This window comes from Petaurus breviceps, unplaced genomic scaffold (assembly GCF_028583685.1).
Source record: "Petaurus breviceps papuanus isolate PSGF00001 unplaced genomic scaffold, PetGlider_PUasm1.0 38, whole genome shotgun sequence".
Classification (NCBI taxonomy): domain Eukaryota; kingdom Metazoa; phylum Chordata; class Mammalia; order Diprotodontia; family Petauridae; genus Petaurus; species Petaurus breviceps.
Genome location: NW_027186304.1, coordinates 27,887,887 through 27,901,652, shown reverse-complemented (window position 1 = coordinate 27,901,652; position 13,766 = coordinate 27,887,887). Strand labels below are relative to the sequence as shown.

Sequence of the window (13,766 nt, the reverse complement as noted above, 5' to 3'; positions counted from 1 at the left end):
ATAGATAGATAGATAGATAGATAGATAGATAGATAGATAGATAGATAGATAGATAGATAGATATCCCAGACAAAAACAGAATGAAGGAGTTCAACCTTCATGAGCATGCCTTGGATCTCACCCAAAGAAGGAAAACTCCCTGCAGTCTCCAGTATACTAAGTTGGGGACAGGGATGTGATTAAGACTAGTTCCACTTTTATGTTCCCAATATTTTCCTTCAGTGACCTGAGCTAGAGTTGGCTTCTTCCCTTTTCTCTTTCCAAGCTGGAAGAAGAGCCTGAACTGATTTGACTCTTGAAGAAGACTCAAAGCTTGATGAGTCCCCAAAGGGGGTTCATCCTGAAGGGTCATCTGAGGGATTGGCCTTGAAGTGTCGCAAAGGGGTAGCTCTCTTGCCTCTCACCAACTTTGTCCCCTCCCTTCAAGTTGGACAGGGCATTCATCACCACCAATGAGGAGAGAGTCCTACATTAAAGGTTTTGTCAAAATGCAATGAATTCAACATTTAAACTTAAAAATGATCAATGTTCAGTGGGACAGCTTCCATTTCACTTCCTCTTACCCTTCTGTTTTGGTAAAGAACGAGAAAGGAGGAAAAAGTTGTCATGAAAATAAAATGAAGGTGTGTCATGTTTTTCTATTTCCCATGTGCATATGTACATTATACATAAATCATATGGATTTTTTTCATCTGTATTAGAAAATGGTTCTGAAAACTGTCAATATCTTTTTTTTTTAAAGCAATCAGGGTTAAGTAACTTGCTCAAGGTTACATGGCCAGGTGTTTCTGGGTGTGGTGCTGAGTATCTGAGCCCAGATTTGATCCAGATCATCCCAACACTGGAGCCGGTGCTCTTACTCACTGAGCCACCTGGCCGCCCCTAAGCAATTGGGGTTAAGTAACTTGCTCAATGTTACATGGCCAGGTGTTTCTGGGTGGGTGCTAAGTGTCTGAGCCCGGGATTCGATCCCCAGGTCATCCCGACACTGGAGCTGGTGTTCTTACTTGCTGTGCTACCTGGCTGCCCCCAACTGTCAATATCTTTTCAAATGTGGCCTCTTGATCTTCACATACCATGTGCATTGGAAGATTAACCTGGGGCTTGCAATTATACTCACTAGTTAAGAGTTCCATGCTCAAGGGACCTTCATTTTCTCTTCATGAAGATAACCTGAGACAAAGTATCCCATTTCTGAAGGACCTCCTCATTGTTATTTATCAGCAATCTTATGTGAATTTCTTTATAAGATATATATGTATATAAAAACCATCGAACGTATGTATGTATATATTTATATCTATCTATATATGTGCAAGCCTTACCAATCACAAATATATATATATATATATGCATACATGCATATACACACATGCACAAATAGCTATGCAAATATGAGCATATACACAAGTAGGTATATATGTATATGTACACATATGACATGGACAAGACTTGCATAGGAGGAGAGGTTGTGCAAGATGAATTTTGATATGTACCACTGGAAGGAATACCTACATCAATGAAGTCATAGATCCGTTGGAGTATTGAACTGAATACACAGCTGACTCACTAAAAGAAGCCGTTCTTTGTTTCATTTCCTACCTGACCTTAAATCACTGAATGGGTGTTGCTTTAGACAAACTGAGACCTGGGAAAGACCTTAACTTAAAAAAGCCAAGGTCTCCCACTGCATCTGGCCACCTCCAGTAATCCTGGTCTAAATCTTACCACTGGACTCAGATGACACTGGAGGAGAGTGAGGCTGGTGACCTTGCACAGCCTTCCCTCATTTAAATACAGTTCACCTACAAGTCATAACATAACCTTCCTGATGCCACGGTCCTCTTCAAGAACAAAGGACAAACAATGAATGAATGAGAGAGTAATGTGAACAATTTTATACAAAATTTTCTAGCTATGGTTCAGAAGTGCTATGTAAATATTATTATTAGTATCATTCTTCTCATCCTCTTGGATAGAGGTGGTCAGATGGTACAATGGATAGAGTGCTGGTCTTGGAGTCAGAAAGATCTGAGTTCAAATCTGGCCTCAAACACTTACTAGCTCTTTGTGAGCCTATGTGAGTCACTTTAACTTTGCTCTCTGCCTCAGTTTCCTCATCTGTAAAATGGAGGTAATAATAGCACCTACCCTTCAGAGTTGATGAAATAATATTTGTGAAACATTTCACATGCCTTAAAATGGTTTTTAAATGCTAGCTATTATTATTATTCTAAATGATTCTGGGACAAGTCTCTACCTAGCTATTATTCTTTTGCAGCTAGGTGACACAGTGAATAGAGTACCTGACCTTAGGTCAGAAAGACTTATCTTTGTGAGTTCAAATCAGGCCTTCGACACTTGATAGCTGTGTGATCCTGGGCAAGTTACTTTTGCTTCAGTTTCCTCATTTGTAAAATGAGCTAGAGAAGGAAATGGAAAAAAATTCCAGTTTCTTTGCCAAGAAACCCTCAAAAGGGGTCACAAAGAGTTAGAAATAACTGAAACAACGGAAAAACAACAATTATATGTTTTTTAATCTGCAGACTATGCTGCAGGTGAATAAAATAACTGCTTTTCTCTGTTTACATTAAAGTATTAGGATAAGAGCTCATCCATATTGCCCATGGAGGACCTTTTGAATTCATTGATGAAGCTTAGCCACTTCTTGGGTTCTATCCAGAGTGAAGCCCACTTGTAGCTATATTGGATAAATCTAATGCCAGGTACTTCTTTTCAGCCTACATTATTGATCAGTTAAGTGATGTCTGCATGTTCCGGAAGTATTTCTGTTGAGTTTTTAATCTGTTTATAATGTACTTTGAGAATGTCTATCCATCTTCTTCCTCCTTTTTGGCAAGAAAGTGTTAATCTTTCTATAATTAACTGCTTTAAGGCGATGGGCCTTATTGTGCGGATTCTTGCTAGAATAGTTTCCAAATCTATTATGGTCCATTTCATAATTCTTAAAGTATTCTACTTCTGACACATATTGATTGTATGACCTTAGGTCCTCTCAAAAGTCTAAGCATCTTTCTAAGATTATATGTTGGGGGTGAAGATGCTAATTTAAGTCTACAGAAGGGATTTCTAATACAACATTCCCTATACTGATGAAATTACAAAGCCAGTCTATCTCAATTACTAAAATATTTCTTTCTAAATAGCCATTTTTAAGAAGGTAGGATTTCATCTTAGTCTTGAAGAAAATCAGGAAAAGCAGAAGGCAGCGAGATGAGGAGAAAGGACATTCCAGGCATGGGGAAAGACTATTGGAGAAGCTTGGAGTTGGCAGATGGACTGTCATGTGTGAGGAACAGGAAGGCCAATGTCATTAGATCATAAAATATATGGAGGGCAGTAAAGCTAAGAATACTGGAGAGACAGAAAAGGACTAATTTGTGATGAATTTTAAATATCAAACAAGGATTTTATATTTTATCCTAGAGATAATAAGGAAAAAGTAGAATTTTTGAGTAAGGCAGTGACAGGGTCAAATTTAGGCTTTAGGGAGATTTCTTTGGCAGCTGAGATGATGGACTAAAAGAGACTAGACATAAGGAGGCCGATTAGAACATTGTTGTATTGGTACAGGCATGAGGTCATGAGGGCCTGCACCAGCGTGGTGGTTGTGTGAGTGTTGAGAAGGAGACATATACAAGAGATATTGGGAAGGTGGCAAGGACAAATTTTGGGAACTAATTGAGTATGTGGGTTGACAGTGAGAAGTCCAGAACTACAATGAGGTTTTGATCTTGGATAACTGGAAGGATAGTGGTGCCTTAACGAATAGCAAGAAAGTTTAGAAGGGAAGGAATTTGGGGGAAGAAAATAACAAATTATGTGTTGGATATATTGGGCATTGAGATTTCTATAGGATATCTAGTTCAAGATGTCCAAGAAGCAGTTGGTGATGCAGGATTGAAGGTCAGAAGAGAGGTTAGAGCTGGAGAGATAGATGTGAGAATCATCTGCATGCAAACAATAATTGAACCTATGAATATGTTTTTAGGAAGTAGAGAAACAGCGAGTAAATGAGGGAACATTGAAGATTAGTGAGAGAATGGGAATGACAGAGGAGACAGCCTATTGGGGAAGCTAATATAGAATGAGATTGAGGGTACATGTAGAGTGGTTTGCCTTGACATGGAGAAGAACCATCTCCTTATTTTAAACAGGGATGGAAGAGGAGAGAGAGGGATGTGCTGTCCTAGTGATGGGAATTAAGGAGGGAAGAAGGAGCTCTTGGCAAATGACCTCAATATATATTTATATATATATACACATGATATATATATACAGGGATATGTATTTAAATATATATGTATGTATGATACAAAATATTCAGCCAAAAGAGGGGCTTGAGGTAGGATGAAAAAGTTTGAAACAGCTGTTGTGGTGAGTGGGATAACAAACTTAATAACAGAGGGGTGGAAAGGAATTCCCTTGCTGCAGTGAGGACCCAGTTATTATTTCACATAAATTTTGTGATTTTCTCTAGCTCTCTTCAGCATGAAAAGGAGTGAAGACAGCAGATAGTGAGAGTTATACAAGGCTGGGATTTGACATGACATGCTAGATAATAATAGAATAAGGGGAAGAGAGATTCAAGGATAGAGGGAAGTGTAGAGTTGAGCTAGTTCACTAAGGGGACAAGCTAGGGAAGGGAAGAAAATGCAGTCCTGAGGTGATGCCCTGGGAAAGAACTGAAGGGTGGAGAGATTGAAGATCGTGGTGATGATGAATATCAGGGTTAAGGGTCATAAGGCAGAAGAAAAAATGGAATAATAAAAGATTACAATCTATTAGAAAGTAAACTCCTTGAGGGTAGGTACCATATTTACCTTTCTTTGCATCCCAAGCCTTGGTACAGTGCTTGGCACATAGTAAGTATTTAATAAATGCTTGGGTGGTACATAAAGGATTTTGAAGATCATAAACATGAAAGTTGTAGATGATGGTAAGATCAAGGGCATGAGCATCCCTGTGAGAAGCTGATGTGGAGTGGAGTAGGTCATGGGAATTTATTAAATTAAGAAACTGGGAAACTAGGGCATTTGAGGGAGTATTAGTATGTAAGTTGAAACCACTTCCTGGTACAAGGGTAGGAATGGGGGTAGGAACATTGAGATCCAGGCACTGAATTCAGTGAGTAAGAAAGAAGACTGCTTTGGGAGTTGGTAGATTACGCCTACCAGAATCTTGATTAGATCATGAATTTGTATTGAAAGACACTCAAAAGAGGCCAAGTTATTGAGTGATGGTGGCAGAGGGAAAGTCTGGAAATGATAATAAGAAGTAAGTCTTCTGACTCCCCCATCATGACCCATGCATGTCATCTAGAAGGATCCAGGTCTCAATGAGAGCAAAAAAATGGTGACAGTAAGAATGCATAGTGCGTGTTACCTTATCCCTTGGGGGACTTAGGGTGCCTGAAGAATTTGTAGTATCACTTCTCTACTGTCTCAGTTGGAGTTTCCACTGGTGACTAGTGTCTAAGTTCCATTTAACCACTACCGTTTACAAAAAGATATATAGTTCAGAAATATGGCAAGAACAAATGAACAAATATTTTCCCCAGTAGCTCAGGGTATACTCTCCCTTACACCACCTTGTCTCTGGGGTGAGAAGGCTCAACTTAGCTTAGATCCTATATACCAAGTTCATGTCCAGATATGGCATGATTTCCAAATAAGTCCTAGTTTCAGATTCCACTGGCTTGTAGAAGGTTCCTCAGGGCATCACTATTGAAATGGATGCAAAACTCAGCCTGGACTTCAACTCTTCTATTCCTACAGGTTGCTTTCCTTACCTTTAGAAACATATACGACTGGATTTAGTTCAACTTTAAATTCAATTAAACTATTAATAAACACAATTTAAATTTAAAAACTAATCAAGAAGATTCCACTCTAATCACCCAGAAGAGAAAAAACCACAAGCAGAAGTTAAGGATCAGTGCTTGGTTCACAGGACAACATGGCCTCAGAAGGGAGAAGACAACAAGGCCTCTCTCCTTACAGACTGATCTCTTACCATACATGGTCTGGGGAGTCCAATAACAAACAGAGAAACCCAAAGGATTGAGGCAGGAGAAATCTGGAAGAAGTCAACTAAAGTGTTTTGAAAGCTTCTGCAACCAATTAAATAATGTCCCATTCATCATGTGATTAGCAGCCTGGAACCAAGGACAGAATGTCGGCACATGCCCAGTAGTCTCTCCAAGGTTCATCTCTTATACTTCATCATGACTCCCAGAAACAGGCTCTCAGTTTCTGCATGTGGAGGTACTATTTGAGGCACTCTGCACATACATCAGACCTGGTTACAAAAGGAAAAAAGCTTTAAGATTAAAGCAAGTTTGTGAATTAGAGAACACATTGGAAGAGGCTAGTAGGGATAGAGTAGAACATTATAGAGGGGAATAGAGGTGAAAGGGAGGGATGGAGTTGGGGATAGGTAAAGGGGCTTGGTTTGTAAAAGGATTCAGAAGTAGGAATAAAGAAACTTCCCTTTTGGGGGCATTTTATACTTCTATTAATGCAGTCTAAGACTGGGCTCACTTTTTTGATAATAATATCATCAACAACAGGGGTTGGGAATACACTAACCATTGAGGAATGAATCTAAGCCTTTCTTTCATCAGTAGCTAGAGAGAGAGGCCTGTTGACAGAGGCAGATGCTTATACAATTCAAGGCACTCCCTTGAGGTCCAACTTTATGGAAAGAGGTGATGTGTCCTATTAGGATAAGGAGACCCACTTCATAGTAGACAGGAAAAGGTGGAGGTATGTCCTGGAGGAGTTCAGATAAGAGGCAGGAACTGGTAGTTTGAGGTGGATCTGGTCTGGAAAAAGCCTCCAGAAGACTGGAGAAGGGCTTGTGGTAAAGACAAAGGCCAGAAGCTAGTGGCCTAGATTCCAGGATGAAACAAGGTTCTTTGTGAAGGATCTGGGTTAAAGAAGCCTCGATTGTGATGATGATCATTATGGCAATGACACACATACTTAATTAATTGATACTTCACCAGTTTGTTGTAAGGAACAAATGAGATAATGCATGTGAAAGTCCTTCTTTAATAATAAAAGTGATAGAAAAGCAACATAAATTTACAGCCATGTAATAATATGCCACATTTATCAAGTGTTTTAAACTTTACAAAGAGCTTTCCTCACTACAACTATGCGAGTAGATATTACAAAATCCTCCTTTAATAGATAAGGAAACTGAGCTATGATATGTGAAGTGACTGACGCAGGATTCCAACCAGATCTCCTGACTCTAAGTCCAACCCTCCTCCCTAGCTCTCCCCCTATTTGATTGCACCTTGAAAGTGAGACGTAGTCTCAGGGTTCTATACAGTAGATAAATATGCTTTTTTTCCTCAGCTAATGCAAAAGGCACTGCTGTCATATTTCCTATTAAATGAAGTAACTGAAATGTCCCTGCTTTGAGATCAAAAGTGCAATGATTCAGTGATAAGAGACAAGGGCTCATTCAAGCTGTTATCTCGTCATGACTGAATAATACTGTGCTGAGACCAATCCATTTTGGAGTATGCAATTATTTGTTTTAAATGAAAATATACAAGGCAGGATTGCTTGGCAACTTTAAGAAGCAATTTCAGCACCTTCCCCTTCTGTCTTTGGTTTGGCCTTGTCTAATATAGAACCACTGACTCTGGCATTTGAGTCAAAATATTTTTTTGACAACCACTTATGAAATATCAACAAAACATTTCAAAGACGAGAAAATATTTTAGTCTCTGGATAATAATCTATTTTTTTTTAATTTGTAAACTATTTTAATCTTTGGAGTCACGTAAACTTTGAGAGCTAGAAGGGACCATCAAGATCATCTAGTTCAACCCTCTCATTTTACAAATTAGGAAATTGAAGACTGTGTAGATAAATAGATTTACAAACTATAAGAATCAATGGTTCTGCTTTTCTACATTCTGAGTAAGTTGAGCTCAGAGAAGCAACCTAGCTAAAGGATTCAGAAGTAGAATAAAGAGACTTCCTTTTGGGGGACATTGTATACTTCTATTTAAAGCAGTCTAAGATGGGGTTCTTTTTTTGATAATAATATCATACGGTATGCTCATATAAGGCTTGTAGCCTGCTAGAATACCCTGGCCATTTATGTATACATAGAAGACTTACTAAAAGAGTTCCCTGGTCAATTTGATAAGTTTCTTAAGAGGTGAGCTTTTATATGCGATTTTGGCATAAGATATTGATCAAGAAACATCTCCAATGAAACTAACCAGCTTTCAAAGTGGCAAATCTTTGACTATGTAATAAACTCTGGTAAGACATTGGGCAACCATTCAATCCCGGGGTTTCAAGTTCTTCCCAATTTGAGAAGAAATGAAACTAATACAAGATGAATTCTCACATAGAAAGGTGTAGCATTCAATGGGAGTTTTGAGGAACCCTCGAGAGAAAAAGAGGAGAGGAGAATGGAGAGGTGAAAGTCACTGTGACCATGACACCCAGTGTCTACCACATCTGCAGTCCCCTTCTTCAAAACCATGAGATATGATTTCTAAATGACCAAGCGGAGAGGTGGATGGCTGTGATAATTTTTTAACCTTAGCCTCAAGAAATGACTGATTGCTATATCACTTCTACCTTGTTTGCTTTTAAAAATTCCATTAAAGAACATATTTGGCTCTTCCAGAGAAGGCTCTCACGCCGCCATTGCAGCCATGTCTCTTGTAATCCCCTAGAAGTTCCAGCACATTTTGAGAGTGCTCAACACCAACATTGATGGAAGGTGGAAAATAGCTTTTGCCATCACAGCCATCAAGGGTGTGGGTCGAAGATATGCTCATGTAGTATTGAGGAAAGAAGACATTGACCTCACCAAAAGGACTGGTGAGCTCACTGAAGATGAGGTGGAGCGTGTGATCACCATCATGCAGAATCCCCGGCAATACAAGATTCCAGACTGGTTCCTTAACAGACAGAAGGATGTAAAGGATGGAAAATATAGCCAGGTTCTGGCCAACGGTCTGGACAATAAGCTTCGTGAAGATCTGGAGCGACTGAAGAAGATTCGGGCACATCGTGGGCTTCGGCATTTCTGGGGTCTCCAGGTCCGAGGCCAGCACACCAAGACTACAGGCCGCAGGGGTCGCACTGTGGGTGTGTCCAAGAAGAATTAAACTACTTCACTGGCCTTGTCTGTTAATAAATAGTTTATAACAAAAAAAAAAACATATTTGATGAATTTAATATTATCACCTGTGGTTGACTCTGCCCTCATTTTGCCTGATGTCCTTTTGGGGCATGAAAGTACTATTGCAACCATAATTTAGAGTCACTTTTCCAAGCACAAAGCTGGAAGTTCAACTCCCAGTCCACTAACTGGGGAATTAACACAAGCCAGCTCATAACTAAACACCTACCCAAGGAAGGAAGGAAACAAGAATTTTTTTTGAAGCACCTACTATGTGCCAGGCACTGTGCTAAGCACTTTGCAAATATTATCTCATTTGATCCTCACAACAACCTTGGGACACAGATACTATTATTATCTTCATTTTACAGTAGAGGAAACTGAGACCGACAGAAGTACTCAGTGTCACACAGCTAGTCAGTCTGAGGCCAGATCAGCCTCAGGTCTTCCTTGTCTAGTTCAAGTACTCTATTCACCGAGCCACCTGGCTGCCTTTGGAAGACAGAATAGCTATGAATAAAGCCAAATTTTATGAATCTGCCCCATATGTAAAAACCTAAGAGTAATTAGATGTTATAATTATATCTCCCTATGGAAAGTGGACATACCCACTCTTGCTGAAAGGTCATAGGACACTTAATTAGGTCTCAATGAGTGAAACCTGTTCCCAAAATTAATTGATTGACCCAAAATCTCAGGGTTGGCTTATAAAGGTCCTACGGATTGCTCTCAGTGGCTCTTGATTCATTCCTTTCTGACCTTCTAGAAAAGAATAAGAGAACCATTAATAAATAGCAGGAACTATTAATATTGGCTTGAAAGAGACAGGTGGCAGACAGCTGCTTGCCTATAGAACTCAAGAGAGCTATTGCTGACTCCCTGTCTCCTAGTTATGGAAGGAGGAATTACCTAGGCAACACGGTTTCAGAATCTTACCTTCTAGCCAAAGAAAGGAAATTTCTTGGGCAGCACCAACTTCAAGGAGTAATTTGAAATTACCAAGTTCAAGAGTCTTGCAATTCAGTCTTCTATCCAGAGAAGAGAAATTTCCTAGGCAGTTGGATACCAGAATTTAGCCTTCTAGATGAAGAAATAAGATTTCTTGGGTAGCATTAACCCTATGGATTAGCTCACAAGTGACCTCAAGTTTGTGGGTTTGGGCATATGGCATCCTATTCAGAGAAAGGGAATGTTTTCTGAAGGATGTCTGTTGGAGGAAGAAGAGGATTGATCATATAGTACCAAAGGTGGGAAGAAAAGTAAGGGAATGACAAAGGAGAGTTAAAGACCTGAATTTTTCTCTTTGCTCTTGCTGAGTTAGATAGTGCAGGACCAATGAAATAGGGTCACCTGCTTCACAGTCTTTCAAAGTATCTTTCCTTTCTTGGGAGCTCTGTGTGAGAGATGCTCTGAAGGCTTAGGCTCCCCCAGAAAGGAAAGATATTTCTGAATGTGAGAGGGGCAAGAGGACTAACTATAATGAGAGAGTATTCATTTGTCTAGCAGCCCCAAGTATGTTTCCTCCCAGGGAGCTCAAATGTATACTGTCTCTCCTGGTGATCTTGTCAGTTCCCATGGATTTAATTGCATCTCTATGAGATGATTCTCAGATCTCTGTATCTAGCCTGACTTCTAGTCCCACATCACCAGCTGGCTATAGCAGCAAGCACCCTAGCATACCCAGGATAGCTGCTAGCACAGGTTCTTAGATCTGCTTTTCTAAAGGAAAACAACTCAAAATGGGTTAACAATCTTATTTTAATCAATCAAACATATATCATTTACCTAGTTCAGGGGAAAAAGTTAGCACCCTGAACTTTAGAGAATACAAACAGAAGTTACAACAGAAAAAAACACAATTCAGCAGACAGGCTTCCAGCTGTCTGACCATTATATCCATACCTACTTAGTTACCAGAGAGGGAAGCACCAACATCTGGATTTTCAAAGCCTGGGTGCTCAATGGCTACCCAAAGTCTCATCTGGCCAAATCACACAACTTTCCTTAAAGTGAGCCCCAAAGCAAAACCTCAGCTCAGAGGTATATATGTCACAACCCTCTTGACCCACTGCCCCATCACAAAGTAACAAAGTGTGGGCATTCCTGAAAAACAAGCCTCCTGCCACAGGCTCCATGTGACCACATTCAGCCTATTAGGGGGCAGAGTATATTTTCAAATCAAGGAAGGTTCTCGGAGTCACTTAAGCCTATCAAGGGGCCAAGGGGCAGGGAAGAAAGATCTTTATATTCCCATTATACTGGCTCTTGAACATTTTGAACTGGGTGTCCCATAGGCATGCCTAAAACAGAACTCACTATCTTTTCCCCAAAACAAACTTTCTTCTGAAATTCTCTATTACTGTTGACAACAACACCATCCTTCTCATCACCCAGGTTTGCAATGTCAATGTCATCTTCAACCCCTCACTGTTCCTCACTTATATATGGATCAATTGTCAAACCTTGTAATTTCTATTGCCACAAAATCTCTTGTATACATCCCTTCTCTCTACTAACATAGGCATCACCCTAGTTCAGGCCTTCATTACCTCTTATGTAGACTCATACAATAGCATCCTAATTGGTTTGATTCCCTAAAGCTACTCCCCATTCCAATCCATCTCCCATATAGCTGTGAAATTAATTTTCCTAAAGTGTTGTCACCCCCAAATTCAATAAATTCTATTTGTTCTCTAGCACCTCTAGAATCAAATAAAGATTTCTCTGTTTGGCATTTTAACTTATTTGCAATCTGGCTCCTCCCTGTCTATTGAATTTTCTTATACATTTCTCCCCTGCAAACACTCTATAGTCCAGCTATACCAGCCTCCTTGACATTCCTCAGACATTGCTCATCTCCATGCCTTTTCATAGGACTGCCCTTCCTGCCCAGAATTCTCCCTGGACTCTCCTCTGCCTCCTGGCTTCCTCCAAGACTCAGCTTAAACATTACATTCTGCAGGTGACTTTTCTGGTTCTCTTCCCTGACTGCCTTCCCCTCAGAAGTTATCTTGTAACTGCTTGACATGCGTGCGTCTTCCATTAGACTATAAGCCCATTGAGAGCAGAGACTGCTGTTGCTTTTTCTTTGTGTCCTCTAGTGTTTGGCATATACAGTGAGTACTTAATAAATGCTTGTAGATTGATTGATTGATGAGAGGTCATTTAAGAGTCTACAACTAATGAAGGAATCCTACTAACTCACAGGTAGTGAATCACAGGACTCAGGACAATCTGTCAAGAGGACAAGCTACTCCACTTTAATTGTTAAAAAGTTCTTCCCTATGATGACCTAAAATCTGCCTCCATGTGACTTCTATTTCTTGTTCCTTACCCTCTGAACTCTGGAACTAGCCACAATAAGTCTTCTCTCAGATAAATCAGAAGTCTTTTCCAAATAGTACACCCTCAACTACTTGAAGACAACTATCACATCCTCCCCTCTCTTCTCTTTTCTAGGCTCAACATTCCCAGCTCCTTCAACAATGTTTTATAGGATGTAATTTTCAGACTCCTCCCTGTCCTAGTTATGAAGCTCTGGACTGGTTCTACTTTGTCAATGTCCCTCTTAAAAAAGGGAATCCTAGCACAGGACACAATACTCAAGGTGGAGTCTGGCCATGGCAGAGAGGAGCTATTTTCTCCTTGTTCTGGATGTTTTACTTTTACCAGTGAAGACTAAAATTGCATTAGCTCTTCTGGTTGGCATGGCATCACACATGGTAACACATATAGAGCTGTTATTCTGCTAAAACCCCTCAATCTTTAGCTGAAGTATCTAGGTGGTGAAGCAGATAGAGTTCTGGGCCCATAGTCTGGAAGATCTGAATTCAAATCCAGCCCCAGAAACTTAATAGTGGAGTGACCCTAGGCAACTGTCTATCTCAGTTTTCTCAACTACTAAATAAGGAAAAAAATACCTATCTCACAGAGTTGTTGTAAGGATCAAATGAGATAATATGACAATATAATAAAATAATTACTAATATTTTAAATTAATATTATTGCAATGTAATATATAATTATAAGCATTAATATTTTAAATAATATTAATAACATAATAATATTAACTCAGCACCTGGAATGTAGTAGGCACTATATAAATGCTTATCTCCTTCCCTTCTCCCTCCCCATCTGGTTATATTACTATCCTATTGAAATTTCTCTCTTTTTTGCTAATGATTTTATAGGCTATTTTAAAATGCTCACATTGCATATATACACATATATTATACATGTTACACTCATATGTATATAAATAAATATAAAACATCTTTATGGCATTTCCTTAGTCTATCAGAGTATAACCTTTTTACTTCCTTCAATGATTCAAAAATCCATTATTTCATAAGTGTAGATATTCTCTCCATTGGCACAGGCTAAAGCTTCTCTATCAATTGGCAGATAATTTTCAAAAGTGGTTGTAACGGAAGGATTAATCACTCTGTAGCCAATCTAGCAATAAGCCTTTCTGAATTTAGCAAGGTTGGTCAACAGACAAGATATCTAAGAAAGTCTATCACTCTGTCCAATCTGGTAGATCTTCTCAAAAGCTTGTCTTCTGATGGGTAATAATTCAG

General features: G+C 39.4%; 1 pseudogene; it reads left to right on the top strand.

Annotated features, from left to right (window-relative positions):
- The first annotated feature begins 8,713 nt into the window (after positions 1 to 8,713).
- On the top strand, positions 8,714 to 9,224 carry LOC138170035 (small ribosomal subunit protein uS13-like; annotated as a pseudogene).
- Positions 9,225 to 13,766: the final 4,542 nt, after the last annotated feature.